This window comes from Balaenoptera borealis (assembly GCF_965194805.1).
Source record: "Balaenoptera borealis genome assembly, chromosome: 18".
In the NCBI taxonomy this organism is placed as follows: Eukaryota; Metazoa; Chordata; class Mammalia; order Artiodactyla; family Balaenopteridae; genus Balaenoptera; species Balaenoptera borealis.
In genome coordinates this window covers 73,456,478-73,483,098 of record NC_138877.1, presented here as the reverse complement: position 1 = coordinate 73,483,098, position 26,621 = coordinate 73,456,478, and the positions used below count along the sequence as shown (strand labels likewise).

Below are 26,621 nucleotides of genomic sequence, written 5' to 3'. Positions count from 1 at the left end.
GAACGAAGTGGAACTTCTAACTGTAAGAAAAATGAATGGAGTTGAGTGTGACAGCAGGTAAGGCACGGCTGGGAGCCTTAGTGAACTGATAGAGCTGAAGAAACATTCTAGAATTCAGCACAAACAAGGAAATGGGAAATATGACGGAAAACAGCCTACATAGAAGATAGGATGTAAAGGATAAACCTACCTGTCCCTGAGGTCCTAAGAGCAGAGGCGAGAGAACTATTACGGAGGTCATATCTGTGAACTGATGAATAACAATGACCAGTATATTTGAGAGAACCTATAAATCTTGAGGAGAATTAAAACATTCACAGCTTGACACATTATAGTAAAATTGCAGAACCCCAAACTAAAAGGAATATCTTAAAAATAACCAGTGAGAAAAGATAGATTTCAAGACAATGACAATTATACTGATTGTTGACTTGCAGAGAAGTGTCCAAAACAATTGTCTTGACCTTGCATTCATATCAACAAGGAAAGTATAAAGGAAGAGTTGCACACCATTATATACAAAATAGATAAACAACAAGGGCCTACCACTGTACGGCACAGGGAGCTGTGCCATTCAATATCTTGTAACAACCTATAATGGAAAAGAATCTGAAAAAGAATATCTATATATATCTATATATATATTATATAAAACTGAATCATTTTTCTATACACATGAACCTGACACAATATTGTGAATCAACTATACTTCAATTTAAAAAAATTTTTTTTAAAAATAGTTGTAGCCTCTCCTTAGATTGTAGATGTGCCATTAGTCTCTACCCCCTTCTCCTCCCAGTCACCAGAGAACTCGAGGTGTTTCCGGAGATCTAAGGGAACACAGAAATGTGGAATTTCCTCTAGAAAGCATTAAGGGTGGGAGACTGGTACACTCACAGCAGAGAGAAGAAGACTGCGGCTTGGAAATCACTGCATTCCCACTAACAGCAGACGAAATTGCACTTTTCTTATAAATCGCAGGAAAGCTCTTGTCCAAAAGTCCCTGGCGAGTCAGCGGACCTCTGCAGACCGAGGCTGGAAGGACGTCAGCAGATGGTCAAGGTTTTGGGGAGGAATCTCAGGAGAGCAGCCAGAGTCTGTGCACCCAGCGTACCTGGGAGAGCTACCCATGCAGGACCACCAGCCACGGAGAGGGGTCTCGAAGAGTCCCCAGGTGTGCCCTGGAGAATTCAGCATGAAACTTCCTGTTACTTTCAGAGGAATCAACCAGAAGTTTACACGTGGAAAATCAATTAAACCATGAGTGCCCTGGCTTTTCTTCTCCCCATAACACCTCTCACTTCAGTCCTAGTGGGGAAGGAGCCGGAGTCTGACACTTAAACAAAGAGAAGAAAGAAGTGCACTGCTTGCTCCCTGGATTGGCCAAACTTGTGAAGAGAATTTAAGCAAATACTGATGTTTCGATTCTTGCAGAGGACAGGGAATTGTAATTAACAAAATGAGATGATTCTTGGGCATGAAAGTGTCTAGAGGACTCTCTGTTACCTGGGAGTGAGCTCCTAAATGGCATCGACTCTGTGCTTCATTCAGTTCCAGGAGTTTTGTAAGCAGTGGGGTGAAGGGGATGAGTTGATTTCTGATTGTATCTTTGCTCATTTTCCAGGTTAAACAAATATTAAGAAAACTGTCAATTTAATATTGAGTAGTTAAATCAATGTTCGAGGAGTTTACTAGATGATAGTTTGGGAACTATAGTTTTAAATATCCATTTATTCCTTTGAATGCCTTCTAGCTGTACTATAAAAAGAATGCTTTGGAAATAATGAAAACTAAATAAAAATAACTGCATTTCAACCACTTAGCTGGCTAAATACACTCTATAGCTTGGGAGGGGGGAGGGTAGGAAATGGAGAAATTACGGGCAAGGGCATCTCACTGAAGTATGTCAAATCCTATTAGCCCAGGTAATTTCCGTGGCTGGAAACAAGACAGGTCTCCTATTGTCTTGTTTGCTTGGGCTGAAACTTTTTAATCTATCCTCCATGTCTGTTTCATTTGCAGGTAATTCTATTCCTGTTTCCACATATGCCCTGCTGGGTCATTTTTGTCCCATGACAAGGTTCCTATGATGTTCATAGTAAATATTTAAATTTCTTGTAATCATGTTCTATGCTGAATGGTGCTAGTTATTGCTGATAGTATCTCACTAAGCTTTCAAAAATGTATTCCTCCACTCTAGAGGAGTGTGTGCCTTTGAAATTTGATTGCCTACAAAGCTTGATATGAGGTTTATTCTCCTTGTGAAATAAGCCATTCAATCTGGAATGCATACACATCCAGCTGAAACTTGAAAGAAATATGTCATCTTTGGCTTATGTTTAAATATTACACATTTCTATTCTAACACTGGTAGGTTAGATTTAAGGGTTAATTATCAAACATTTGTTATTCATGATACTCTGCACATAGAGAGTGCACTTACAGTTCACAAGAGAAAGTCACAAAACTCATCTCTTGGATTTGTAATACATATCCCGGGAGGTTGGCTTGCCAGATACTAGCTTTCCAGCATCAGAGCTGGGAAGAGAGATCCATGTTGGTTAAGGGATTTGGCCCGAATCTTCAGCCTATGACAACACCAGCTCTAAAATTTTGTACTTAGAGAATATTCAGAATAGTCATGGTGCAAGGAGAGGTCATTTAAACCATCTTCACAAGGGATACAGGATGCTTTCTAACCACGTTCCATCAAGTGGTTAGGGGGCCTCTGTGTTCACCCCGTTTAAGGCTCTAGGAGCTTGATTCCTGTAGAAGTACTATATAACCTGACATCTAGCCCAGGGCTTTTCCTACTACATCACAAAGTGTCTCTTATTTGTGTTTGTTTTCTTCCTTGTTATTTTTTTGTTTTTTAAAAATAGCCCAGGTCACAATATAACCATTAGAATTAGAATTAGAATTAGATGTTGTTTAGAATTTTAGAATTTTTATTGTTGTATACTTAAAAAGCCCCCAGAAAATGATTAATAACATGGTTGGGAAAATTTGCCAACGAAATCCTAAAGGTTAATAATGGAGAGAAGAATGCACACAAAACAAAAGGTCATGCCTGGCTGTAAGTTCCAGAATAGTAGAACAAGTAGGTGTGTATATATTCTGAACCGATCAGAAATATAAAAGGACATTTAGTCTCGCTTCCTTGAAATAAAAGAAAAAGTAGAAGTACTGCCTCATAAGTTAGAATTGGGGAGATCAATTATAAACTTTCCAGGCCACGGGCGAGCACTAAAGTGGTAGTATAAAAAATCACAGGCATGATGGTTCTGTGCTGTTCTCATGGGTCTATTGAGTCAAGTATTTGGCCAAAAGCTTTGTTTCTTTCAGTCATCAAAAATGGTGGAAACTTTGGATGAGATCAGAGGGGCCTCTGCCTTCTAGTGGAAAAGTCAAAGGCAGATAATTGTAGATCAGGGATGGTTCAAAGGCTACATTAATTAAACAACTAATTGGATATTGGAAAAATTGTTCCTCCCCTTAAACCTTCTACTAATTTTGTTTTCCTTCTGTGTTTCTGGAAGTCTTATGAAGCCACATTTTAATCTGTGATTAGCCTGAAAGAGTCAGGCACAGGTTATGGGGTTGGATAATACACACTTTAAGTTTGCTTCAGCCATGAAATTCTATGAGATTTTGCAAGCAACTTTATTTTAAAAAGAATTGCTATTGAAATCCGATTTTAAAACACTTATTTTTGCTTTCTCAAATAAGAGGATTACATACTCTACTTTAAAATTTGTAGTATCATTATTGTGAAAACAAAAAATATAAGCCTTTACCATTAACTCCTTTCCCATTAACTCCTTTTCCTTTAAAGGATCTTAATTTTGAATTTAAGTTTATGCTTACTTTATATATTATCTTTATTGTTTTATATGCTGTGTAGAAAATAATCCACTTGATCTATTAGTATATCTACTTTTTATCTTAAAAATCTATGGACTATTAGGAAAGGAGGACTTTTAATTTTACATGGGATAATAATAAATGTTTGACAAGTCTAAAATCTTAAATCATATATTGCTGTATTACCAGGGAAAAAAGATAAAGGTAGAAAAAAAAAAACTTTCCATGCTTTTAACAAAACAATTGTAGATAATTTTCATCATGCTACTATTATTCTTCTGTCCTGAAAAGTTCCCTCAGAGACATAATGGCCACAACCATTTCATCTTCCAACTTATTAAGCAGTCTGAGGGTGAATTGAAAGTTTCAATTCTAGGTTATGGTTATAATTACTAACTGCAAAAATCCCTGTTGCCTTTCATTAAGTAGTTATAATATTTAATTGAGACTACAGGGCGTCTATGCTCAGTATCGTACCATGCATAATTATCCGTACACATAAAAGAAACACAGAGGGTACTTTCAACAATGAAACAGATTATCAAAAAATTACATTTTTAATTTAAGTTTTGACTTGAATCTTCTCAGTGATTAAATACCCATCTCTGCATTTTTCTGCAAATGAGGACATGAAGCTAAACAAATGAACCATAAAGTGGGGAAGAAAAAAAAAACTTCGCCCTGTAACATACATGGATAAATCTAGGATGCACTAACATCACACGGTGTGTTTTCTAAGAGCTGTCCGAGAAAGGGGAGCAGATGACCCAGGCAGTCAATGACTCCTTCCAGCTTGGCTGGTAAGCACCCTCTCCTAGGCGAGCTCTGGGAGTGCCAAGATCATGGGACAAAATATCTGGGTGGCCTTTGCTCCGGCCTTTTGCCTCTGCAACTTGGCTTCTGCCAGAGTACTTATCTCTTTGACCACTGACTGGGAAACTACTAAAAAGAGAGGGACTTGAAAGGAACTGGAACTTTCTGTGTGAATCTCTTTGAAAGTTCTCTTTTAAAGGAAGTCCAAGATATGAGGAACTTGCAAATAAAAGAAAGCTTGCACGATGAAACATCACCTGCTAATAATTCCTTCCTGGGAAATAGAAATCTAGAATTCTACAAAAAAAAATTACATTATGGTGTCAGGAGTTAATCAAATGATTTCGATAAATGCCAGTGTGAATAGTGGAAGGGGAGCTGCAGGAAACTCCTGAAATGATTGATAAAGAAATAAAATGATGCCCCCCTGGTGTCTAAGGGAAGTGAAATTATTGTTACAATTTAAAATTTTTCTTCCAGTTTATATTTGGAAAGTGCTTTATAATAACTTCTTACATTATCCATTTCCAGCCTACCTGAGAGATAGAAAGAAAGCAAACATTTTTTATTGTTTTAGTTATTATTTATCTTTATGAGCAGCATTCTCGCTTTGTTGTAATTATAAACATTTATTTCCACAGGGATGGAAAGATTATGCTCTGCTACCTCTACCAGCTGCTGATTGTCAATAAAAAACAACCTGGTAGAACCACTTTAGCTCTTGAATTAAGACATCCAGTTTTAAGAAAAAAATGATATTTGAGATATAAATGAGATATTTATCAAATACTAAAGGATTGTCATTGTGGGAACTTAGTTTCAGAAAAAAGAAAAAGGATTTGCTTACCTCCCTGGGAGCTACTATTATAGGTGTAACTGCAAAATTGTAAAAAGCATCTCTGCCCATTTTTTGTGAGAATGGATTTAATTGAAAGGGTGTTGGGGATTTCACAAATCTCCAGGAAGGCCAGAGAGACATATTCTGCACATGACAGAGAGACCAGAAGACCAGGGGCAAGAACCAACCAAAATTCAAACTTCAGGGCAGTGATGGTGCCAGTTCGGCCACTGATGGACCACAGCTGGTACTCCCAGCTGGAAACTACCATCTGCAAGGTGTCTTGGTTGTTTTGCTTCCCTGCTTTGCTGGTTGGTGGAGCAACTGATTGAGAGACCCTAGGATGCATCCGTGGCCCTAACTGGGGCATCTATAGTGGGAGGAAGGGGTTCCAATGCAGGGTTGCACAGTTTAGATTTTCTTCTCATCAGTGAAGATGGTGAGAGAAGGGTGAGAGACGGGTCTTGGGTTTTCTGTTAGTTTCTGTGCCAAATATATGCACAGGCTCAGGTGAAAGAAAAAGGTGTCCCAGCTGTGAGCTGAAGAAACCCTGTACTCAGTCACACCAAAGGAAATGGTTTCTCAAGAAGTTTGGTCTATAGATATATCCTCCTGACATTTCCATATTTCTAGAAATTTGAGTCCTTATTTCTGATGTCTCTGGCTTCAGAGGCGAGTCCTTATACTGTATTTTATGATGTATGGCTGTCTGATGCATCATTCAGATGTTTTCCAGCCGTGTTAACTGTCTCCAGAGGGGGGTCTCCTGAGAATTGTCAACTGAGTTTATTCTCCAAAGTAGTCAACTTTCAAAGAGGCATTACTGAAATGAAAAAGTTCCAAGAGACATTTTTTTTTATTGTGGTAAGAACACTTAACATGAGATTCAAACTCTTAACAAATCATCGAGTGCACAGTACAGTATTGTTATTTATAGGGCCATTGTTGTACAGTAAATCCCCAGAACTTACCTTGTGGAGCAGGAACTTGTACCCAATGACTGATAACTCCCAATTTCTTCCTCCTCCAGCCCCTGCAGCAAAACGGATGAACCTGGAGGACATTTTGCTAAGTGAGATAAAACAGACACTCAAGGACAAATACTGAGTGATTCCACTTACATGAGGAATCTAAAATAATCAAGCTCATAGAAACAGATGGTGGGATTTTTATTTGTAAAGAATCCTCCACCTTTACAAAAAAGTTTTGAGGGAGATTTGCTTTAGTTGATCAAAATTGTAAGCCACTGACAACTCTCCAATATAGCATATCACTGGAATTGTACTGTTTGCATATGCACTGGATTGATGCTAAAGAAATATGAGCAGTTAGATGTCATGTGAAAAAGAGGAAATGTGATGATGAAGTAATGGTAACATTTAAAAAAAATGCTTTCCCCTGGGTGAGATCCTTGGAAGAACCTGTTGGGTTGGCCAAAAAGTTCGTTTGTTTTTTTCCCGTAAGATGGCTCTGGTAACACTTAGTTGTCTTTTTCTTCATTCAGAACAATTTTGTTAGATTGTATTGTGACAGCTGTCATATCAGCATGCATTAAAAAAAAAAAAACTTATCAAAATTGGTGAATTTTTGTGTAGCCATTTAAAAAATTTATTTTATTTTATTTATTTATTTTTGGCTGCGTTGGGTATTCATTGCTGCACGCGGGCTTTCTCTAGTTATGGCGAGTGGGGGTTACTCTTCATTGTGGTGCGTGGGCTTCTCATTTTGGTGGCTTCTCTTGTTGCAGAGTATGGACTCTAGGCACGCCGGCTTCAGTAGTTGTGGCATGCAGGCTCAGTAGTTGTGGCTCACGGGCTCTAGAGCACATGCTCAGTAGTTGTGGCTCATGGGCTCTAGAGTGCAGGCTCAGTAGTTGTTGTGCATGGGCTTAGTTGCTCCACGGCATGTGGGATCTTCCCCGACCAGGGCTCGAACCCGTGTCCCCTGCAATGGCATGCAGATTCTTATTCACTGCACCTGTGTAGCCATTTTAATATTGAAGATGGAAGAAAAAAGCAACATTTTCGACATATTATGCTTTATTATTTCAAGAAAGGTAAAAATGCAACTGAAACACAAAAAAAGATTTGTGCAGTGTATGGAGAAGGTGCTGTGACTGATTGAATGTGTCAGAGGTGGTTTGCGAAGTTTTGTGCTGGAGATTTCTTGCTGGACAATGCTCCACAGTTGGGAAGACCAGTTGAAGTTGATAGCGATCAAATCGAGACATTGAGAACAATCAATGTTATACCACGTGGGAGATAGACGACATACTCAAAATATCCAAATCAAGAGTTGAAAATTATTTGCACCAGCTTGGTTATGTTAATCGATTTGATGTTTGGGTCCCACATAAGTTAAGCTAAAAAAACCTTCTTGACCGTATTTCCACATGTGATTCTCTACTTAAACGTAGCAAGTGTGATGTATTGGGAGATTGGGATTGACATATATACACTAATATGTAAAAAATAGATAACTAATAAGAACCTGCTGTATAAAAAAATAAATAAAATAAAATTCAAAAATTCAAAAAAAAATGTAACAAAAATGTTCCGTTTTTGAAACAAATTGTGTTGGGCGATGAAAAGTGGATTATTGTACAATAATGTGGAACAGAAGAGATCATGGGGCAAGCGAAATGAACCACCACCAACCACACCAAAGGCCGGTCTTCATCCAAAGAAGGTGATGTTGTGTATGTGGTGGGATTGGAAGGGAGTCCTCTGTGATGAGCTCCTTCCAGAAAACCAAATGATTAATTCCAACAAGTACTGCTCCCAGTCAGACCAACTGAAAGCAGCACTCAATGAGAAATGTACAGAACAAGTCAACAGAAAACGCATGATCTTCCATCAGGATAACGCAAGACTGCATGTTTCTTTGATGACTAGGCAAAAACTGTTACAGCTTGTCTGGGAAGTTCTGATTCATCTGCCATATTCATCAGACATTACACCTTTGGATTTCCATTTATTCTCTTAATGGAAAAAATGTCAATTCCCTGGAAGACTGTAAAAGGCACCTGGAACAGTTCTTTGCTCAAAAAGATAAAAAGTTTTGGGAAGATGGAATTATGAAGTTGCCTGAAAAATGGCAGAATGTAGTGGAACAAAACAGTGAATACGTTGTTCAATAAAGTTCTTGGTGAAAATGAAAAATGTGTCGTTTCTTTTTACGTAAAAACTGAAGGAACTTTTTGGCCAACCCAATATTTCAACTTTGAAAGATGTATTAACATGTGAAAAACATTAAGGAAAAAAAAGGCGTTACATCTGTGCTACTCCCTACAAGTTTAGGAATTTAGTTGGTCTAGTTAATTATTATAAAATTAATTCTTACCATCTACATCTAAACTTAAAATTATTTTAGGAATTTTCTGGAAATGTGACTTGTGTGTCCTCTAATAACTTAATGTAAATTTATCTCTATTTTAAACAGGAATAATTGCTGGTAACTTGGCAGTTTTTTTTTGTTTTGTTTTGTTTCATGGGTTTTTTTTTTTTTTTTTAACATCTTTATTGAAGTATAATTGCCTTACAATGGTGTGTTAGCTTCTGCTTTATAACAAAGTGAATGAGTTATACATATACAATATGTTCCCATTTCTCTTCCCTCTTGCATCTCCCTCCCTCCCACCCCTCTAGGTGGTCACAAAGCACCGAGCTGATCTCCCTGTGCTATGCGGCTGCTTCCCACTAGTTATCTATTTTACATTTGGTAGTGTATATATGTCCATGACACTCTCTTACCCTGTCACATCTCACCCCATTGGCAGTTTTAATAGGAGGCATTCAAATGCTTTGGAATCATCAAGTGAAAGTTTATGCTAAAATAATAGCAATCTGCTTAATCTCTCAACAAATGTTACTTATGAAAAGCAAAAGTTAATCACAAAAACCTAGATTGAAAGATATTTTTCCACAATCATGGGTGAGAAATAACCTAAAATGCAACCTTTATTTATTTTGGAACAGTAGTTTTGATACAGAGTAAACTTAGGAATATATTTAGCAACAAGAAAAAAACCAATTTAAATAGCATGCTGATTCCATTCTGTTTGAGTATAAATAATATATATAATAACAGTGACAGTGTATTTTTTATGTAGCATGCCTTCATTTTCAGACCTAGGATATCTGTTTTTTCCTCTATATTATTCCTATGAATTATTCGGGGAAGATATTACTTTCACTTTACAAATGGGATCATTGAGAACTCAACAAATTGTGCAGTTTATCTCAGGACACAGAGCTGATTAGTGGTAGAGCGATTGCCAGAAACCTCAAGATTACTTGGGTTGTTCCTTTTCAATTCTGACATCCCCTGGGAAGTTTTAGGATTTACACCCCTCACTGGAAGCTACTATTGCAGATGTAACTCTCAGGCTTTATTGAGGAGTTTCTCCTGATTATAGCGATCTCTTGTTAAGAGAGGTTTTGATAAGAGTGTAATTTTAAGGTATTTCCAGATCACCCCTACATCCTCTGGGCTCCCAGAATCATATGTGTTATGAAAACACGAAACAAAAGAAGAGCCCTTGCCCTCCTCCTCCGTGTCACTTTTCCTTAGGAAACCTCATTCCTCACTAAGTGTGTATCACTGGAGTAGGGGTACACCGGCTGGGGTAGGATCAGGTCTGGGGTTACAAAGAATTGGGAGATTATTACAGTTCCATTGTGAAGGCAAAAGTTTTCAATTTATGCCAATGAGCATTTATTGATCAGCTACTATGTGCTAGTAACCTTTAGACATTTTGTATATATCCTTCAACATCGAAACCAGACCTTCCCAGACTTTTTTGCATCAGGGTACAGATAGAAGGTGGTAATGTTGTCACAGTGTACACATATGAGTATGTGAATGGAGGTGCCTAGTCAAAGATGAGGGATCCGTATTTCTGCATGCCTGCAACCAGCTGGGGGGTTGTGTTCTAACTCTACGTACTTGATACTCACAAGTGTGGTCTGGGAACCGCAGCAGCCGCATCACCTGGGAGACTGTCTGAAGTACACAACCTCAGGCCCACTCCAGACCTGATAAGTCAAAATCTGTATTTTAACAAAAACCTGCATGATCCTTAACGCACATCGCACTTGTAGAAACACTGGTCTAATCAGTGTTCTTCAACTGTGCTCCTGGGACGCAGGCTTTAGTAAACTATCAGGAGATTCCAATATGCACCGAAGTTTGAAAAGCAGTGAAGAAATTAAAAAAAACAAAACAAAAACTAACTAACATCTGGGTCCCATTCAAAGAGATTCTGTTTTGATTGGTTTGTGGTGTTTTTAAATCACCCCAGGGTGTCTTATGAGTGGCAATGTTTGGGGAAAAATGCTCTAAGTAAAGCTATGAGCCAGATGTTATTCCCATTTTACAGATGTAGAAACTGAGAGGCAAACACACAAAAAGGGCTAGGAGAACTCGATTGGTGAACGGTAGAGTTGGACTTAAAATTTAGACCCTAAACTCATTGATTCTATCTAAAAAGTGGTCTGTGCTATTATCTTACACAGCTTCCTGAGGATTTTTATAAAATTAGTATTAATTGTATTTTTTTCTAGGAGGTTTCTCAATTGAAGAAGAAGAAAATGTTTTCCTGGCTAGTATTGGGTTGGCCAAAAATTTTGCTCGTTCAGGGTTTTCCGTCACACCTTACGGAAGAACACCAATGAATTTTTTGGCCAACCCAATGTTATAGAGCCACAGACCCTCAAGAAAAATGTAAAAATAAAAACATTTTCTAGAGCAATTCTTTTTGTGGCTGTTATTCTAAAGACATGAAAATAATTACATCCTTTGCTTATATCACATTCAATTTTAAGATGACTACATTCAAAAGTGTACTCTGTTCACCCATGTACATATATTTAATGTTATATTATCTCTTGCCTCTCTCATAAATGATCTGTATAAATCATGTAAAAATCAATCCTAAAGATTTGAAGCCACCCTTTGAAAGGTCATTTAGATTTTAAACACAGTTTTAAAAACCATTCTCTAGAAGACCAGTTTCACATGTGAACCAAATTAGAGAGGTTAATTAGGAGAGGAACTCTGAGCTATATTCACCATTCCAACTTGGGTATTATTTCAAATTCATCCCTCTTTTTAATCTTAGCAGCTGAACCAATTTCGCAGGTCACACCTGCCAGCTGGACAGTCAGTGAATGGATACTGACAGGATGGACCCAGGGCAGGTTAAAGGATGGACCTATGTCTTTGAGGCACAGGAAAATAATATTTGAAATTAGAAAGACATGGATTTAAATCTCATCCTAGTAAGAAATCTTGGGCACATTCCCTAATCTTACTGAATATTTGCTCCTCATTTAATAACTAAGAGAAACAATATGTACTGAATTAAGTAGTTAGCTAGATAGGGAACGTGGTGTGTAAAAGCTTCAGCATATTTTTCCTGACCCTCAGTGTTCTGAGGGCTAATATTATGCCAGTAGGAAGACTTGGTGTCAAGAATTAAGATTTGCACACCAGCTGTGGTGCTCTAGGCACTCATCCTGATGTTTCTTTCCCCCAACTCACTGAGACTCCGTGAGGCCAGGGTGCATCGGGATTCAAATCCAGGTCTATGTGCTTATAAGAACTTTTCCCAGCTTCAGGATTTCCAAGTTTTTCTCAAGTGCTTCATTCAAGGCCAAGTCTTGTATGAGTTACAGCAACTCATAGGAAAAATAATTGACTGATGGCTTGGGTTCTAGGAGCTGTGCTGGGCACCGGGACACAGAATTGACTAAATGAGAACTGGTCACCATCCAGAAGGAGTTTTGAGCTTTCAGAGTCTGTCAGTCAGGGTTCATCCAAAGGAACAGAATCAATTAGAGAGAAGGAGAGGGGGAGATATATTTAAGGAATTGGCTCCCATGATGGGTGGGGACTAGTTAGACTAGAATCCATAGGACAGACCAGCAAACTGGAAGCTCAGGCAGGATTTCTAGGGCACTGTCTGGAGGCAGCCTTTCTTCTCTCCTGGGAAACCTCAGTTTTTGCTTGTAACATCTTCAGCTGATCGGATGAGGCCCACCCATGCAACAGAAGGACGTGTCCTTTACATAAAGTCAGCTGACTGTAACTATTCATCACATCTGCAAAATACCTTCAGCCACATCTATGATGGTGTTTGACAGACAGCTGGGCACCACAGCGTAGTCATGTTGGCGTACAATTAACCATTACAGAGGAGGAAGTATGAGTGCTGTCACACACCTTTATTTACGGAGGCTGAAATCCAGGTCTGTGCGTCTTTATCTTTCCTTCCCATTGCACACTCGTCTCTAAATTTCCAGAGCATTTGGAGTCACTTGGGCAAATCCAGCACCTGGTAACACTCGGCATATTTTCCACTTGTTTTAGATGTGTCATATTTTGTTAGGAAAGCTATCTCAATGGATATTTTAAAAAAAATTGTCAGTTGACAAATATCCTGGAGTATGTAGTTAATCCAGAATGAAAAACCTCAGAAAATACATTGCAGTTTCAAAATTATCTTTTTGATGTTTGTTATTTATTTTGTTATCTGTGTTCTCTGAAGAGTCAGCTTCTTTTCTTTCTAACTCACCATGTCCCTACAAAGCAGTTATTATTACTAATTCAGTGGGGTAAGAATTAATCTAACTGGCAAATAGGCATAGTCTGCTTGGCATTTCACTTAATGAAAGGTCGGTTTCTATTGGTTGTGTGAACACTTATGTAATAACCGGTTTCCTCACGTGGCACTGGGTGGCAGTGGAATCTAGGGTAGTTCTTTCAATGCGAAGGTGCATCAGAATCACTTGGAGGGTTTCTAGGCTTCCCTCCTGGAGTTCCTAATTGGTAGGTTTGGGGGGAGGTCCCAGAATTTCCATTTCCAGCAAGTCCCCAGATGCTGCCAGTCTGGGGACCACACTTTGAAAACCGCTATTTTAATGCTTAAATGGAGAAGCAAGAACTTTAAAATTCACATTCTACCACTTCATAGCTGATTTCACTGAACAAGATACGAGACTTCTCTTTGGCTTGGTATCTTTACCTATACAATGGGGAAAATAATTATAAGATTATTTTAAGAATAATAAAATCTTATAAAAATCTTACAAGATTAGGGTAAGAAATTAACAAATCATGTATCATAATGCCTGGCACATGGTCCAATCACTCAGTAAATTATGGCTATTGTTAACACAAATGTCTCAGTGGTTCTACAGGTGAGAGAAACACTGTAAATTCTATAGCATTTTGATGGCACACGCTCCGCGCTTGTTATAAACCGGCTTCCACAAACACCCGATTACCCTGTGCTCTTCCTGTTCTGAGCGAACCCAGCCACACTGATGGCCTAAAGCGCTTTTCTGGCACTTCTCACCTAGAAGTGAAGGGGATAAAAATCAGTAATTTATGCAACTCAAATCTCTTTTTTAAATTTTAAAAATTGGAACATTTGTTTATATCCCAGAGGAACCTATGGATGAACATGGTGCTTTTTTTTTCCCCCTCAGTTAATGTTATTTATTTTAATCTTAGCTTTTTTATTTTTTACTATGGCCTTGCTGTTTTTCTTTCAAATATCCCTGAAAGTGCTTATCTGGAATTGTCCAAATGCTGAATTGCTCCTAAATATTTTTTCTTAGATTGATTTTTTTTCTTTAAAGCATCAAATGTAAAAATGCTCTTCCTTATCCTTACTACTTAAAGTTATTTTCATCAGACACAATTTAAACACATTCTTATTTTCATCATACACTTAATTTAAAATCATTCTGAGGTCATAAATTAAACGTCAAAAAAAACCCCTTTTTTTGTGCTTTTTCTGTCCTCCGTTTGCCTTAACCTTCTTTAAATGAAACAAAACCCGAGGCAAAATTTCTGCCTGGAAAACTTGGGATGTTCGATTCGTTCCACCAGTTTCATGCAATTTAATTTGGGTTCCTTATTCGAGGTAGTCTAGAATAGAAATTTTCTTTTAAAGAGATCACTTTGGAAAATCCACCAAAACAAGTGAAAATCAATGGTTTCCTTACAGAAAGAACCCTGGGGAAAGAATTAGTGGGAATTACTCCATGGGTACCTCTGCTACTAGTTTTTTATGCTTGATTGCTTGTCAGTTGACAGAAATCAATGGTTCTCTTTACACCACAGAGGAGCGGCAGAATGGGGGCAGACTACAAGTTATCAGTGCTCTGAATGTGGATTAAACATTTCATGGCTGTCTCTCCAACATGTGCCCTGAAAGTACCACTTGGCTCAGAATTCCAAAGGACTGCGTTTAGCAAAGCTTTAATTTGAAAGAGACACAGGTGACAGCTCTATTATTTTTGCACGTTCAGATGCAGACACAGCTGTTTTTATTTATCTCAGCTGTATATGCCCGTATTTGTTGTAATTATTAGTCTTGGATGTAGTTAAAGGTAAATATCTCAAATGCCTATCACGGCTAAATTAAATTAAGGAAATCACACTTTTCACCCGCACCCCCTTTGGCCCTGCTTTGCTGCGGGTAATAGCAGCAGTTTAAAAGTTTGTGCCTCATTTCACCTCTCCCATCAGAAGTGCTTTCCAAAGTACTTGGAAAGCACTGCTACTTTCCAAAGTAGTCCTAGGTTTCCTGTCTCTTCCAACTCAGTACTCTCCCTACTGGCATTTTTTCCTCTGCATTCAACACAGCAAAAACAATTTGTTTCAAAGTTTCTTACATGCACACAAAATAGTTTTAAATTAGTTCTGATGGCCGGAAATATGAAAAAACATTGTGTGCAAAAGAATTGTGGCCTGACCCATTTTAACTCTTCTCCTGGTTTTTCCCTGGCAGTTTTGGATTGCAGACCTAACTTTGGTGTTTGCTTGTTTATAGTTCACCTGTGGCACATTCACTGTGTTCAACATGTAAAACAATGGGGCAGTGGTTTCACCAGCCATCCCTAATGTGAGAGTCAACATGGAGATAATAAGTGAGAGTCTGGGAAATTTGGAAAAGAGGAAAGAGGAATAATAAAATGAGGAGGCAGATTAAGAAGATGGAATAGCAGGATTTTTAAAAGGGAATTTGATTGACAAGATGCACAGAAGTTTGCCCATGAAAATGTAAGCAAGATATGATATTTGTCTCCCAAATGCATATAAATGTTCCTTTTGGAAAAAAGAAATAACAAATCTGTTTGCAGTAGTGGTGCTGGGTTGGCTTGTTTTCAGATGGGAAGACAGAGTTGTATTTACTTATTTAAACTCTGAAACAAGACCTGATTTGCAGCTCTGTAGAGGAGTTGGCTGGCTTATGAATCAGAATAGTGGCCTTTGCCTCCATGGTGACAACATGAACTGTCACTCCTCTCGAGGTCTGAATAAAGTTCATTAATGATGAGGCTGCCTGGAAAGAGAAATTGCATAGCAATTCGTCCAACAATATTTGGGAGAATTAGACAGCGTCTCAAGGATGAATGAGAGAAAATGTCAGTCAGCATACTTAAAAAGTGAAGAAATATTGACTAGGTAAGTGGGTGACACGTGGTGGAAATTTACATGTTTCTGTCTGATAGGACCACAGAAAGAGAAATATGTTAGTTTCAGCAAAAGAGTTACACTAGATTTCTTTTTTACTGATTGTCTTGTTTATTTAAAAAGTACTTTCTGTTACTTTGATTTATCACTTTAAATCAAAGGGATACTCTCCAGACGTATTTCTGAAGTGGGTATCCAGTAATGACCATTGAAGAGCTTGGAGTAGATGGGAGCGCTGACAGCCAAGTCCTTTCCGAGAAAGATCCTCAGATTGATTTTGTCTGGGTTATGGTCCTGGTTACTGTTGACTGCCTTGCTTTTTTTCTAACTCAGATCTTTTTGGTCTTTTTTCCATTCATTTTAAGGGACTCTCTTCAGAAGCGCTTATCATTTTCCTGATTTTCCTCAGCACAATAGATTTTGCCTGGTATTCACTCTCCTCTAATAAATGATATGAAACCTTAGTCCTGATACATGTACTTCACTCGGCAAATCAGCCTTTTTGATAAACACTTGGAGGTGAGACACATTTCTGGGTTTGGATCTGACGGCGGTGGGATCCTTAGCTTAGTCACCGATTCACTGCCACCACCTCATTAGTTAAAAGTAGTGTTTTAATTCTTCATTTGTAACTTTGGGGGGTGGGTGCATGACAGGTGATAATAGAGGTTCTTAGAGGCAACGCTTATTGAAATATTTGAAGCTATACTTTAACACATTTTAATAATTATTGAGGGTCCCCCTAAATAACACTAAGTCTTTTCAATGAGAGCTTTTGAAATTACAGGAAAGTCAAAACAAGGTATTATTTTCCATCCATTTTATTATAAAAGCTGCCCAGTGTGTTCAAACATATACTAACTTTTGATTTTAATTCAAGATAAATATTTTAAGCCGTAATAAACTGAGTAAATCTAAATGTTGAATACTGTCCCTTTATGAATGATTAAGGGAATGAACTAAAGTCTCTTTTGTCCTATAAGCCTTTACTTTTCCTTCTCCGAAACTTCTGTCTAGAAATACTTGATCTTGACTCAGGAAGAGAAACATAAACTTCATTTCTTTTGCCACTCTTCCCACTTTTCACCAGCAGATATGTCTCAGCATAAATTATGAGGCCCATGCATTTTCTTAATCCTGTGGCTACTGCAAATCTTCTCACTACTGAAATAGCCTACACCGTTGCAGCATTGATGCTCTTTCAAATGATGTCTAGTAAATCATAGTCTCTTCCCTTTAATGTCTCCCTTAAATTGATACAGTTCATAAAAAATTAGTTTTCAGTCTGATTTGCGGGCATTTTGTTTTTAACATCTTTATTGGAGTATAATTGCTTTACAATGGTGTGTTAGTTTCTGCTGTATAACAAAGTGAAGCAGCTTTACGTATGCTTATATCCCCATATCCCCTCCATCTTGCGTCTCCCTCCCACCCTTGCTATCCCACCCCTCTAGGTGGTCACAAAGCACAGAGCTGATCTCCCTGTGCTATGCAGCTGCTTCCCACTAGCTATCTGTTTTACATTTGGTAGTGTATGTAAGTCCATGCCACTCTCTCACTTCGTCCCAGCTTACCCTTCTCCCTTCCCATGTCCTTAAGTCCACTCTCTACATCTGCGTCTTTATTCCAGTCCTGCCCCTAGGTTCTTCAGAACCATTTTTTTTTAGATTCCATATGTATGTGTTATCATATGATATTTATTTTTCTCTTTCTGACTTACTTCACTCTGTATGACAGACTCTAAGTCCATCCACCTCACTACAAATAACTCAGTTTTGTTCCTTTTTATGGCTGAGTAATATTACATTGTATGTATGTGCCACATCTTCTTTATCCATTCATTTGTCGATGGACCCTTAGGTTGCTTCCATGTACTGGCTATTGTAAATAGTGCTGCAATGAACATTGTGGTACATGACTCTTTTTGAATTATGGTTTTCTCAGGGTATATGCCCAGTAGCAGGATTGCTGGGTCATATGGTAGTTCTATTTTTAGTTTTTTAAGGAACTTCCATACTGTTCTCCATAGTAGCTGTATCAATTTATATTCCCACCAACAGTTGTAGGAGGGTTCCCTTTTCTGCACACTCTCTCCAGCATTTATAGTTTGTAGATTTTTTGATGATGCCCATTCTGACGGGTGTGAGGTTATACCTCATTGTAGTTTTCATTTGCATTTTTCTAATGATTAGTGATGTTGAGCATCCTTTCATGCGTTTATTGGCAATCTGTATATCTTCTTTGGAGAAATGTCTATTTAGGTCTTCCGCCCATGTTTGGATTGGGTTGTTTGTTTTTTTGATATTGAGCTGCATGAGCTGCTTGTATATTTTGGAGATTAATCCTTTGTCAGTTGCTTCATTTGCAAATACTTTCTCCCATTCTCAGGGTTGTCCTTTCGTCTTGTTTATGGTTTACTTTGCTGTGCAAAAGCTTTGAAGTTTCATTAGGTCCCATTTGTTTATTTTTGTTTTTATTTCCATTTCTCTAGGAGCTGGGTCAAAAAGGATCTTGCTGTGATTTATGTCATAGAGTGTTCTGCCTATGTTTTCCTCTAAGAGTTTGATAGTGTCTGGCCTTACATTTAGGTCTTTAATCCATTTTGAGTTTATTTTTGTGTATGGTGTTAGGGAGTGTTCTAATTTCATTCTTTTACATGTAGCTGTCCAGTTTTCCCAGCACCACTTATTGAAGAGGCTGCCTTTTCTCCGTTGTATATTGTTGCATCCTTTATCAAAGATAAGGTGACCATATATGCATGGGTTTATCTCTGGGCTTTCTGTCCTGTTCCATTGATCTATATTTCTGCTTTTGTGCCAGTACCATACTGTCTTGATTACTGTGGCTTTGTAGTATAGTGTGAAGTCAGGGAGCCTGATTCCTCCAGCTCCGTTTTTCTTTCTCAAGACTGCTTTGGCTCTTCGGGGTCTTTTGTGTTTTCATACAAATTGTGAATTTTTTTGCTCTAGTTCTGTGAAAAATGCTATTGGTAGTTTGATAGGGATTTCATTGAATCTGTAGATTGCTTTGGGTAGTATAGTCATTTTCACAGTGTTGATTCTTCCAATCCAAGAACATGGTATATCTCTCCATCTGTTTGTATCATCTTTAATGTCTTTCATCAGTGTCTTATAGTTTTCTGCATACAGGTCTTTTGTCTTCTTAGGTAGGTTTATTCCTAGGTATTTTATTCTTTTTTGTTGCAGTGGTAAATGGGAGTGTTTCCTTAATTTCTCTTTCAGATTTTTCAGCATTAGTGTATAGGAATGCAAGAGATTTCTGTGCATTAATTTTGGATCCTGCTACTTTACCAAATTCATTGAGTAGCCCTAGTAGTTTTCTGGTGTCACCTTTAGGATTCTCTATGTATAATATCATGTCATCTGCAAACAGTGACAGTTTTACTTCTTCTTTTCCGATTTGAATTCCTTTTATTGTTTTTCTTCTCTGATTGCTGTGGCTAAAAATTCCAAAACTATGTTGAATAACAGTGGTGAGAGTAGGCAACCTTGTCTTGTTCCTGATCTTAGTGGAAATGGTTTCAGTTTTTCACCATTGAGAATGATGTTGGCTGAGGGTTTGTCATATATGGCCTTTATTATGTTGAGGAAGTTTCCCTCTATGCCTACTTTCTGGAGAGTTTTTATCATAAACAGGTGTTGAATTTTGGGGAAAGCTTTTTCTGCATCTATTGGGATGATCATATGGTTTTTATCCTTCAACTTGTTAATATAGTGTATCACATTGATTGATTTGCGTATATTGAAGAATTTGTCCATTTCTTCCAGGTTGCCCATTTTATTGGCATATAGTTGCTTGTAGTAATCTCTCATGATCCTTTGTATTTCTGCAGTGTAAGTGGTTACTTCTCCTATTTCATTTCTAATTCGATTGATTTGAGTCTTTTCCCTTTTTTTCTTGATGAGTCTGGCTAATGGTTTATCAATTTTGTCTATCTTCTCAAAGAACCAGCTTTTAGTTTTATTAATCTTTCCTATTCTTTCCTTCATTTCTTTTTCATTTATTTCTGATCTGATCTTTGTGATTTCTTTCCTTCAGCTAACTTTGGGGTCTTTTTGTTCTTCTTTCTCTAATTGCTTTAGGTGTAAGGTTAGGTTGTTTATGTGAGATTTTTCTTGTGTCTTGAGGTAGGATTGTATTGCTATAAACTTCCCTCTTAGAACTGCTTTTGCTGCATCCCATAGGTTTTGGGTCGTCATGTTTTCATTGTCATTTGTTTCTAGGTATTTTTTGATTTCTTCTTTGACTTCTTCAGTGATCTCTTGGTTTTTTAGTAGTGTATTGTTTAGCCTCCATGTGTTTGTATTTTTTACATTTTTTCCCCTGTAATTGATATCTAGTCTCATAGCGTTGTGTTCAGAAGAGATACTTGATATGATTTCAATTTTCTTAAATTTACCAAGGCTTGATTTGTGACCCAAGATATGATCTATCCAGGAGAACGTTCCATGAGCACTTGAGAAGAAAGTGCATTCTGTTGTTTATGGATGGAATGTCCTATAAATATAAATTAAATCCATCTTGTTTAGTGTCTCATTTAAAGCTTGTGTTTCCTTATTTATTTTCATTTTGGATGATCTGTCCATTGGTGAAAGTGGGGTGTTAAAGTCCCCTACTATGATTGTGTTACTGTCGATTTCCCCTTTTATGGCTGCTAGCTTTTGCCTTATGAATTCAGGTGCTCCTATTTGGGGATCATAAATATTTACAATTGTTATACCTTCTTTTTGGATTGATCCCTTGATCATTATGTAGTGTCCTTCTTTGTCTCTTGTAATAGTGTTTATTTGAAAGTCTATTTTGTCTGATATGAGAATTGCTACTCCAGCTTTCTTTTGATTTCCATTTGCATGGAATGTCTGTATGTGTCCCTAGGTCTGAAGTGGGTCTCTTGTAGACAGCATATATACGGGTCTTGTTTTTGTATCCATTCAGCCAGTCTATGTCTTTTGGTTGGAGCATTCAATCCATTTACACTTAAGGTAATTATTGATATGTATGTTCCTATTACCATTTTCTTAATTGTTTGGGGTTTGTTATTGTAGGTCTTTTCCTTCTCTTGTGTTTCCTACCTAGAGAAGTTCCTTTAGCATTTGTTGTAAAGCTGGTTTGGTGGTGCTGAATTCTCTTAGTTTTTGCTTGTCTGTAAAGGTTTTAATTTCTCCATCGAATCTGAATGAGATCCTTGCTGGGTAGAGTAATCTTGGTTGTAGGTTTTTGCCTTTCATCACTTTAAATATGTCCTGCCACTCCCTTCTGGCTTGCAGAGTTTCTGCTGAAAGATCAGCTGTTAACCTTATGGGGATTCCCTTGTATGTTATTTGTTGCTTTTCTCTTGCTGCTTTCAGGATTTTTTCTTTGTATTTAATTTTTGATAGTTTGATTAATATGTGTCTTGGCATGTTTCTCCTTGGATTTATCCTGTATGGGACTCTCTGTGCTTTCTGGACCTGATTGACTATTTCCTTTCCCATATTAGGGAAGGTTTCAACTATAATCTCTTCAACTATTTTCTCAGTCCCTTTCTTTTTCTCTCCTTCTTCTGGGACCCCTATAATTTGAATGTTGTTGCTTTTAATGTTGTCCCGGAGGTCTCTGAGACTGTCCTCAATTCTTGTCATTATTTTTTCTTTATTCTGCTCTGTGGTAGTTATTTCCACTATTTTATCTTCCAGGTCACTTTTCCATTCTTCTGCCTCAGTTATTCTGCTATTGATTCCTTCTAGAGAATTTTTAATTTCATTTATTGTGTTGTTCATCATTGTTTGTTTGCTCTTTAGCTCTTCTGGTTCCTTATTAAATGTTTCTTGTATTTTCTCCATTCTGTTTCCAAGATTTTGGATCATCTTTACTCTCATTACTCTGAATTCTTTTTCAGATAGACTGCCTATTTCCTCTTCATTTGTTTAGTCTGGTGGGTTTTTACCTTGCTCCTTCATCTGCTGTGTATTTCTCTGTCTTCTCATTTTGCTTAACCTACTGTGTTTGGGGTCTCCTTTTCACAGGCTGCAGGTTCGTAGTTCCCATTGTTTTTGGTATCTGCCCTCAGTGGGTAAGGTTGGTTCAGTGGGTTGTGTATGCTTCCTGGTGGAGGGGACTGGTGCCTGTGTTCTGGTGGATGAGGCTGTATCTTGTCTTTCTGGTGGGCATGACCATGTCTGGTGATGTGTTTTGGGGTGTCTGTGACCTTATTATGATTTTAGGCAGCCTCTCTGCTAATGGATGGGGCTGTGTTCCTGTCTTGCTAGTTGTTTGGCATAGGGTGTCCAGCACTGGAGCTTGCTGGTCGTTGAGTGGAGCTGGGTCTTAACGTTGAGATGGAGATCTCTGGGAGAGCTCTCGCCGTTTGATATTACGTGGGGCCAGGATGTCTCTGTTGGACCAATGTCCTGAACTCAGCTCTCCCACCTCAGAGGCTCAGGCCTGACAGCCAACCGGAGCACCAAGACCCTGTCAGCCACACGGCTTTTGGGAAGTCTGAGGTCTGCCAGCGTTCAGTAGGTGTTCTGTAAGGAGTTGTTCCACATGTAGATGTATTTTTGATGTATTTGTGGGGAGGAAGGTGATCTCCACATCTTACTCCTCCGCCATCTTGAAGGTCCTCTCTCTTCACACCTCCTCTTGCTAGAGGATCCACATTTCATCTGGAAAGGACATAAATCTGGCAATCTCACCTCAGCCCTAGCCCTTCCACCTTTTTTCCCTTTGTGCTTAGTCTGTTTCACTTGCTCATAGTGGGCCCCGTGCAGAGGCCTTGCCCCCAGACCTTCAGACCAGAGTTCTTCGTGAAACAGCTGAGCCGACATGTTTAGCTCAGCTCGGGACATGCGCTTAAGCTCCTCACAGGACACTCAACTCAAGATGCTGTAGACATTATTGATAGTAAGTCTATTTTATGCCTTGTACAGACCTATCTTCTGCCAGAATGAAGCATTAAAAAAATTTTTTTTGATCAAATCCTTTATGGTAAAGATCACAGTCTTACAGAGAAGTATCTCCTTTGAAAGGATTAGAGCTTCTAGATAGATACAAATGAGATAAGAAAAAGTAGAGATGTTAAGTCATGGAACAGCAAAGGGGATACTTTATGGAAATGAACTCACGAGTTAATAATTTGAATTTGACAAGGTGATAATTAAAATCCCGAGATAGATTTCTTCCACATCTGTATGCCTTTCAGTAAGGTTGGTTAGCATATTAACTACTGCTGGAGAATACTAAAAAATATTCATGGGATGTAAAACTGCAAATTATTATTCATTTCAATTTGTATAATAAGTGTAACAAAATGCAATGCATACAATATTACACAAGAGGTACTAAACTCTATTATAGACATTTTTAGAGCATAGGCTTAGATGACAACTTTTGTCTTGAAATACTCAAGACATTTAAGTATAAATTACCACTTTTTACAGTTTGAAAGAACTTTTGTATACAGTGTTCTTTAGGGCTAGTAAATTCTTATTTTGAAGGAGTAGACTAATTTTTAAATATAAAGTATTTGGATATGTGGGTATGAACATATAACACATATATACATATGCCTATAAATAGACATTAGTATAATCTATATATTTGATTTTGTTATGTTTTTCCTCTAGAGGAAAATTGGGATTCCTCTAGAAGAAGAGGGCACAGATGTCTGATTGAAAAATGTCAATAACCACTATAAGTTCTAATTTCAAATAACGATCCAACATATTCTCTTTTTCATAATAGCATTCGATTGTACATACATTTTAATTTAGACATTTATATGCTAAACCATTTTAATATGATATTGAAACACTATATGAAATTTGGGGGAAGCACTGTTAAGTGTGTCTACACACTGTGGGTAATAGATGTCACATTTGAGTATTTCTTTGGACCTGGTGATCTATACAAAGAATATTTTCTGTCATATGGAACTTAAATACAAGAAATGAATCACTATGCAGAGATGTGTTACCATTTTCCACCTATGAAAAAGCATACAAAGAACCAGGAAGAAAGACTTTTTGAAATATATCATCAGTTACATTGATGACATTTTATACGTATGGACATGGATGCAGGAACTCTTCAGTCCATAGTCAAGGGGCCAATCAACTGTGGAACCAATGATCTCCATCTGGGATGTCAGCCAGACTAGGAGAGAAAAGAAACATGACTGCAAAAAGGACGATCACTTGGGAGACCAACTTTAATGTGAAATTCTGTTAGAATGGGGAAAAATGATTTCTGAAAAAAATCTTTGCAAGTCCCCTCAAGGAAGTGTAAGTTCCACGTGAAGAAACTTAATAAAAGAGAAAGAGAGAGCAATCACAAGCAAGAGGTATGGGGAAAGAAATGCCAAGCATGGACTTTTTGGCAAACAAGGAAGAATAGGAATTTAAAGTAGAATGTCATAATTTAGGAGAGTCTTCTCTTGCAGATTAAGTGAAATCTTTAGGCACCCTAAATAACGCAAGTTATATGTGCGTTTATGTAGAGCTGTCAGATCACACGTAGCTGGTGCTGCTTCTGGAAAGGGAGGAATGCCGCACATTCTCTGCAGGTGGCTGTTAAAGTCTCGTCAGCTTCCTAGACTCTGGGTTGTGTTTAGGATTCTGGCATATGGAAATGCACTTTGCTTATCCCCTTGGTGAATTAATGGGAAAACAGCCTCTTTGCTTCTGTGTTTTGCAATTCCTAATTCATGTCTTTTCATTTTTCTATGCAATTTTATTTTTTCACTACACCAGGCATGACTAATTGTTGATTTTCACCAAATTACCGCCATCATCCACTGGTCAGCTCCTCAGAGCGCATTAAATTTTCCCCAGCAGACAGGAAGGAAAAATCAAAATTCACTCATTCTAAGAAACCATGCATTTCTCCTTATCATGGGGCATGGCTGTCAGATACCTATCTCTCTTAGAGCCATGAGTGTTCCACTGGTATTGCCAAAGGAGAGCATCTGGTCTATTGTATGAAGGAGTCTTAGTTTTGAAGAAGATATGGTTTTGGAGAAAACAAAACAAAACAGGAATCTTTTCTTCCTACTTAGTAACTCTTCATTTTCCTCACCTCCATTCTCATTTTTTTTCTACTTAAGATACCATTTTCCCTCAAATGTACTTTTCTCTAACTCCAGTCTGTGCTACTTTTGTAAAATACGATCTGAGGTTACTTCTTTTTGCTTTAATCCTTTCAGTGTCTCCCTCCTTCCTACCAGGTAGGGACCCTTCAGAGACCAGCCTTGCCTTTTTTGCTGAACCTCTCACAGCTCTCACCTTCCAGCCCTGTTCCTGCAAAGCAAAGTTTTCAGTAGATCTCAGCCACATGTGGAGAAGATTGTAAGAACAAGTTTCGTAAAACTTCCTGTGTTTGTTTTGGAGCCAAAAACTATTTACTTATTTTCCAAGAAGTATATCAGATTATATCTAGGGAAACCACCGGTGAGTTTACCAATACTGAGCAGTCTCAGAATTAACTGTTTTTCTGCTTTTACAAAAGCAGAAATGATTGCAGATGGGATGATAAAATATAAATACAACCACGTGGGTAGTGTAAATATTTTTCTAAAAATAATTTAAATTTTGCTAAAAGTAATTGTTAATAATTTCATTTGTATGAAATATTTACCTTTTTTACCTATTTCTTACATTTAGTCTGCTGATATTTTAAAATCTTAAATGTTGCTATTATTCACTCCTGACTTTGTGTTCATAAACACACCCAGTGTTCACAAACACAAATCTTTTCACCTCTATCTATTTAACAAAATGAAAATAAAATTCTTTTATTTTGTTCCAAATTTTATGTGTTTTACATTTTTCTGTTGTTTTATTCTATTTGTCTGATTCCGGTGTCTTTAAGTATATGATACAAACCATTGTGTTTTATTGTCAATTTGACCATGACTCAATGGGGTACAGCTCAAGGCTACACAATGATTACCCGAGGTATTCGGGTAGAGTTGCAAGTACATGGAAGGACCAACACATGGCTAACATGAATTGGCTAATCTGAGAACCCATAAACTGCCAAGATCGTAACTGGGTACCTTTGCACGTGTTCTCAGGAAATAAACTCATCTTAGGCTTTCTATATCTTACTGAAAGTACCTATTGCTCTCAGTGCAACCCTTCTTTGATCTGTCACCTGTGTCTCTGTTTATATGTCTTCTGTGCAGGCAGCCTGTCCAGAAAAATGACTTGACTGTGGATGGGCTCATTTCCCAAGGGATCTGGAAAAGTGAAAGTCCTCCCATTCCCTGGGGAGAGTCTTTAGTTATCACCCCTGTAGCATTTGGTTCTTACCTACCTTTTGCCTATTTGATTCTTGACGGTTCTTAAATTAACCTACTCCTTTTGCAGATCTATTACTTGAAACAGTTTGCAGTGGAAAATCCTGGCCGAGACTAGATCGCCCAATATTTCTTGGCCATATCGAAGACTAGAATTTAAAAAAAGACGGCCAATGCAGCCAGCAAATAAGGTGCCTCTTCCCATAGAAGTATCTTGAATGCAATACTGTGAGGTCACTCTCCCTTTGTTTTGGAGAGAGAGAGAGAAAAAAAGAATGAGTTATTTGGTTACACAAAACAAACTTTTTTTTTCAGAAACAT

The 26,621-nt window shown here is 37.8% G+C and overlaps 1 long non-coding RNA gene across 1 annotated transcript in view; it reads left to right on the top strand.

Moving 5' to 3' along the window:
• Positions 1-313: 313 nt before the first annotated feature.
• LOC309616055 overlaps positions 314-26,621 on the top strand; it is an 874,860-nt gene continuing 848,552 nt past the window's right edge. Inside the window, exon 1 of the long non-coding RNA XR_014237243.1 lies at positions 314-8,645. This is a non-coding gene — a long non-coding RNA (uncharacterized lncRNA). The remainder of the gene's footprint in view (positions 8,646-26,621) is intronic.